Source organism: Lissotriton vulgaris, chromosome 6 (genome assembly GCF_964263255.1).
Source record: "Lissotriton vulgaris chromosome 6, aLisVul1.2, whole genome shotgun sequence".
NCBI classification, from domain to species: Eukaryota; Metazoa; Chordata; class Amphibia; order Caudata; family Salamandridae; genus Lissotriton; species Lissotriton vulgaris.
This window is the reverse complement of record NC_141694.1, coordinates 28,194,507-28,201,146: the sequence shown is the minus strand read 5'-3', so window position 1 is coordinate 28,201,146 and position 6,640 is coordinate 28,194,507. Positions and strand designations below refer to the sequence as shown.

The following is a 6,640-nucleotide window of genomic DNA, read 5'->3' as shown; positions in this document are numbered from 1 at the left end:
GTTGCCTCTGTATAGGTACCGCCGGAAGGTGCCTCTGTCTAGGTAGGTACCACAGGAAGGTGCCTTTGTGTAGATACCACAGGAAGGTGCCTCTGTCTAGGTAGGTACCACATGAAGGTGTCTCTGTGTAGATACCACAGGAAGGTGCCTCTGTCTAGGTATCACAGAAAGGTGCCTCTGTATAGGTATCATAGGACGGTGTCTCTGTCTAGGTACCACAGGAAGGTGCCTCTGTCTAGAGAATACAGAAAGGTGCCTCTGTCTAGGTACCAGAGGAAGGTGTCCCAGTCTAGGAACTACAAGAAGGTCCTCTTTCTAGGTATCACAGGAAGGTGCCTCTGTGTAGGTACCACAGGAAGGTACCTCTGTCTAGGTACCACAGGAATGTGCCTCTGTCTAGGTATCACAGAAAGGTGCCTCTGTCTAGGTATCATAGGAAGGTGTCTCTGTCTAGGCACCACAGGAAGGTGCCTCTGTCTAGAGAACACAGAAAGGTGTCACTGTCTAGGTATCACAGGAAGGTGCCTTTGTCTAGGCACCACAGGAAGGGGCATCTGTCTAGGTACCACAGGAAGGTATCTCTGTCTAGGTACCACAGGAAGGTGCCTCTGTCTAGATAATGCAGAAAGGTGCCTCTTTCTAGGTGCCACATGAAGGGGCCCCTGTCTAGGAACCACAAGAAGGTCCTCTTTCTAGGTACCACATGAAGGTGTTTTGTATAGGCACTACAGTAAAGTGCCTCTGTCTAGGTATCGCAAGAATGTGCCTCTGTCAAGGTGCCTCAGGCCGGTGCCTCTGTCCAGGTAAAGCAGGAAGTTGCCTCTGTCTAGGTACTGCAGGAAGGTGCCTGTGTCCAGGTACCACAGAAAGGTGCCTCTGTCTAGGTGCCACAGGAAGGTGCCTTTATCTAGGCACCACAGGGGCCTCTGTCTAGGTACCAGAGGAAGGGGCCTCTGTCTAGGTACCACTGGAAGGGGCCTCTGTCTAGGTTCCTCTGTCTAGGTGCTGCAGGAAGATGCCTTTGTCTAGGCACCACAGGATGGGGTCTCTATCTAGGTAGGTACAACATGAAGGTGCATGGACACAGAAAGTATATATACATTTATATTTTTAGGAGTTTTCTAAATATAAGGCTTCAGACTTACATTGACTGAGGGATGGTCCCCAGGTACATTCCTGTAACGTCATAGTGTGTTGCTCTGTTGTTTGGATCCCGATAGCAAGAAGATTGCAAACAAGGGCAAGCAAGCATTTTAAAGGAATTGTGGAATGGGCAAATTGAAGAAGGGTTGAAACTAAGATGTTGAAATATGGTGGGCAAAATGACACAACATGGATAAAAAGAAAGACCCCGTGATTGCAGCAAACCACACCAACAAATACACATTTCATGAATTTATCACTGTATGACATGCCCGCCCACACGCTGTGAAATTTGAACCTAAGCATAGCAAATTCTGCACAAACTACACTGACAAAACACAAAGCCCGACACACACCAAACTCTGGAAATCTAATGATGGATCTGAAACCAGTGCCAACAGAGTGATGCAAAACGGCGCATATACCACTCACACACCTGAGCAAACAAGTGATTTAAAAGAAGGCACACTTGTAATTTCGTGCGATCTCATGATCCCCAATGTAGTTATTCGCTTTATTATTCGTGCATAAAGTAATTCTTATTTTTTTTAGGGGTGGGCAGAAAACTCTGCGGAGCGGATAGAGCCAGCCACCCCCGCTCCCCAGCCCGGTACCTGCTTATGAAAGCAGCCAGGCTGGGGAGAGCCTCCCCGGGCCCTCGTGGACCACCTTCTCCAGCGCCCAGACCCTGGCTGGCTTGCAGGACAGGGGGCTCCAGCACCCTGGGACAGAGCACAAGCCCCGGGCCCGGTCTCAGCTTCCGAACCCTAGCCAGGCTGGAGAGAGCCTCCCCATGGCCCTAGTGGACCCTCTTTGCCAGCACCCGGACCCTCAGCCGGCTTGCAGGATGGGGGCTAATGCACCCAAAGGCCCTCCGGACAGAGCACGAGCCCTGGGCCCGGTCCCAGCTTCCGAACCCCAGCCAGGCCAGGGAGAGCCTCCCCGGGCCCCAGTGGACCCCCGTGCCCAGTGCCCAGACCCTCGGCTGGCTTGCAGGATGGGGGCTCCCACACCCTGGGACGGAGCAAGAGCCCAAGCTCCCGAACCCTAGCCAGGCCGGGAGGAGCCTCCCTGGGCCTGATGAACATCCGGACCCTCGGCTGGCTTGCAGGACAGTGGGCTCCCGCACCCCAAGGGCTGTTGGATGGAGCTCAAGCCACAGGCCCCAGTGGACCCCCGTCCCCAGCGCCTGGACCCATAGCTGGTTTGCAGGACAGGGGGCTCCTGCACTCTGGGAGGGAGCACAAGCCCCAGGCCCGACCCCAGCTTCAGAACCCTAGCCAGGCCGGGGAGAGCCTCCCTGGACCCCGATGAACATCCGGACCCTCGTCTGGCTTGCAGGACAGGGGGCTCCCGCACCCCAAGGGCTGTCGGATGGAGCTCAAGCACAGGCCCGGGCCCAGCTTCCGAACCCTAGCCAGGTCGGGGAGAGCATCCCTAGGCCCCTGTGGACCTCTGTCCCCAGCGCCCGGAACCTTGGCTGGCTTGCAGGACGGGGGCTCCCACACCCTGGGATGGAGCACGAGCTCCGGGCCCGGTCCCAGCTTCCAAACTCTAGCCAGGCAGGAGAGAGCCTCCCCAGGACCCTGTGGACCCCCGTCCCCAGCGCACGGACCCTCGGCTGGAACCGAGGCGGGTTAAACCCAGGCCACATCCTCTCTCCGATGGCCTGTCCAGGGTGCCCATTTTTCTCGACTATTAAGCCCCCACATAGTGGGGACTTATAGAACTTTGGGGAAGGACAAAAGTTGGAGCTATCCCAGCCCGCAGGGCCATCTGGTCGCCCGGCCTGCAGGGCCATCTGGTTGCTCAGCGAGGTGACCAGATGGCCCGGGACGACCCAGCGCCCAGATGGCCTGGGATGGTGCCGTACCCAGTTGCCCTTGCAGTCCAGCAAGGGGTGGCCAGGCACACAGAGGCAGCTGCTCGGGAGGCTCCTTCCCTGGAACTGCTGCTCGCCTCCCTGCCCGACTCGGGCGAGAGCATCGAGAAGGAGAGGCCCGGCCGGCCATGGTCATCTGGTCACTCTGCCGACTCGCAAGGGATGCTGGTCCCTGTCCCCGCCCCCAGTAGGGCAGGGACAGGAGGGGAAGCCCCCATGCCAGAGGGCACGTGGTGGAGGTAGCCTCCCACAAACCTGTGTTACACCCTCCGCGTCCTTCCTACCGGCCCAGTGGCAGAGGGACCCACCCCTGGGTGTGGTGGAGGAGGGCGTCCATTGGCACCCACGCACAGAGAGACAAAAGCTTGGTTCAGAGGATGACTTTCAATAGATCGCAGCAAGGTAGCTGCTCTGCTACTTACGAAACCCTGACCCAGAATCAAGTTGTCTATGAATGATTTAGCACCGGGTGCCCCACAAACATGCTGTGCACTAAGGGCGAGGGAGGCAGCCCCCTTCCATCCACGCTTAGGTCCCCAAGCGAGCGGCTCTACGCACCGGCCCCCCCGAGAGAGACTGGCTATCCCAGGCCAACAGAGGCTCCATGGCACTGCGGTATTATTACGGTTTAGGGAGGATTCTGACTCAGAAGCGTTCAGTCTTAATCCCACAGATGGTTGCTTCGCCCCATTGGCTCCTCAGCCAAGCACATACACCAAATTTCTGAACCTGCGGTTCTTCTCGTACTGAGCAGGATTACGATTGAACAACACATGATCAGTAGGGTAAAACGAACCTGTCTCATGACGGTCTAAACCCAGCTCATGTTCCCTATTAGTGGGTGAACAATCCAACGCTTGGTGAATTTTGCTTCACAATGATAGGAAGAACCGACATCGAAGGATCAAAAAGCGACGTCGCTATGAACGCTTGGCTGCCACAAGCTAGCCGCTACCTGCTTCAGCCTTCTCAGAACCTTAGGAAAATTCTTCCCCTATTACCCTTCGAAGCCAAACAAACGGTGATACAGGGCTTGATCCAATCACGTTTGGATTTTGGTAATGCCCTTTATCTAGGAGCTCCTGACTTTACTCTGCGGAAACTGCAGGTAATCCAAAACTGCGCCGTTCGCACGCTACTGCAAATCCCTCGCAGGACGTCTGCTAAGTCCGGCCTGAAAAAACTGCACTGGCTTCCCGTTAAGGACAGAATTAGTTTCAAGTCCTTATGCATTGCCCATCAGGCTTTCTGGGAAACCGGTCCAGCAATCAACATCCCTCTAATCACCCCGTATCATCCCAGAAGACTACTACGATCAGCCAACGCCCTTTTGGCCGCAGTGCCCAAGGTCAGAAGAACCAGCGCTGGAGGTCGTTCCTTTTCCTTCAATGTTGCTAAGTTATGGAATGCTCTCCCCTTTCATCTAAGGTCCAATCCGGAATTTACATCTTTTTGGAAACAACTAAAAACATTCCTATTTAATAGGTAAAGCCCTCCCCAGATATACGCCTCGTCAGATAATACCCTCAGTCTCTGCGCTTGGACGCCTCAGGGCAACTATGTGCGCTCTATAAAAATAATTTTCATTTCATTTCATTCACAAGTCAGTTACCCCTGTGGTAACTTTTCTGACACTTCCTGCTTAAAACCCAAAATGTCAAAAGGATCGTAAGGCCCCGCTTTCATGGTCTGTATTCATACTGAAATTCGAGATCAAGCGAGCTTTTGCCCTTCTGCTCCGCGGGAGGTTTCTGTCCTCCCTGAGCCCGCATTAGGACACCTGCGTTATGGTTTGACAGGTGTACCGCCCCAATCAAACTCCCCACCTGCCACTGTCCCCGGAGCGGGTCGCACCCGGCAGGCGCTTGGAGCCAGAAGCGAGAGCCCCAGGGGGCTCGCCCCCGCCTTACTGGGTAAGTGAAAAAACAATAAAAGTACTGGTATTTTATTGTCGGCCTGAGGGCCTCCCAATTATCCAATACCGCTCATGTTACTTCACATTGCCAGATCATAGTCAAGCTCAACGGGGTTCTCCTTCCCAGCTGATTCTGCCAAGGCTGTGGTTTTGCTAGATAGTAGGTAGGGACAATGGGAATCTCGTTCATCCATTCATGTGCGTCACTAATTAGATGACAGGGCATTTGGCTATATCTGTACCACCTCGCGGTGGCTCATTCTGGGTTAATATGCTGCCCATCAGCGTCAAATCGGTTTTGCTTCCAACAATACAACATTTTTTCGCTCCGGAGTACAGCCACACTGAACCCTGTCCTGACTGGGATCACGTATAGGCCTGAGATAGTACACCCTCCGGTACTATTCCAACAATTTAAAATCGTCTACGAGCAGTCTTGGGAAATTAAAATACGATTAGCAGGACATCAATACTCAATGTGTGGTAATTATGTGTATGTAATTATGTGAGACCTATTCATCATTCAAGACATTTCCCTAATTATGATGTACACAATTCTATCTACATTGTGATAAGCACACATCTATAAAAATCCATATCTACAAATTGCACATCTAACTAGAAAAAGCACATCTATAAAATAAAAAAAAATGACATCTATACTAAATCTTGTGTCAACTATAAACTAATATGTAACTGTATAACCACATTTAAATATTGAAGGATCAACAGTTTAAAACAATATGCTTTATAAGGGTGGCATGTGTCCTGCAAGAAAGTGTACATCTCAGTATAAGCTTGATATTCAATTGTCAATGAATACTTGGCACATTTTAAGAGTGTCTATTAAAGTAGTCAGGCAAACATTTTTCTTGAATGGGAAAGACATTTGCAGACCTAGATGAGCCAGAACAACATCATTACATTGAAGCTAAATACCACGACATCCAACGATAAAGCCATGAAATTTTACAGTGTTGCATTTGGTGAGATTTTGATTTGCTGTGACAGACCCTGATAGTATTTAACTTTACTCTCAAACGCTAATTCAAGGGAATTCTGTGAGTTTTCATAACGAATTGAAACATCAATCACTAAAGCTGTAACATTTTTGATAAACACTACATCTGGTTTTCTTAGTTCACCTTGATTATTCTTAACATGAGGTTCTCTATATGTCATCCAACCACACCTTTTTGTTAAGCGTGGGCGTGAAATCTGTTTCGTTTTACGAAATTTGCGGATTTTTGGCAAATTCACGATCTGCGAATCGTGCGAATTTACCCAAAAATCAGTAAATTCGCAAACTGCAGATTTTTTTTGCTTGGTCGTGCTTGAAAAATACAATATCACGCGCGCTGCGTTTACTTACCGTGATTCTGAGTCCGCCGAGTTGTTTTTCTCCCGGTTTGAGTCTGCTGCGCCATTTTAGAACTTTCTGGGTGATCGCGCGAGAGTTTTTTGACCGCGATTACGTCATCGCGGCTCGCAATCTTGCACAGCGAGAGTTTGACAACACGAGTTCGTCATAAGGGCCCGTGATCACGCATCGCGGGAGTAAACAATGCCGAACACGTAGATGCGGCGCGCAGCTGACTTCCGGCGTCTGATTTGAACAGCTCGCTTTCCCGAAATTGCAAAGATTGCAATTCTGCACAAGAAATCAACCCCAGGCAGCATAAACCTTCTGAAAATTATGA

General features: G+C 51.3%; 1 pseudogene; it reads right to left on the bottom strand.

Moving 5' to 3' along the window:
• Positions 1 to 3,385: 3,385 nt before the first annotated feature.
• Positions 3,386 to 5,076, bottom strand: LOC147706744 (28S ribosomal RNA; annotated as a pseudogene).
• Between the last annotated feature and the right edge of the window lie 1,564 nt (positions 5,077 to 6,640).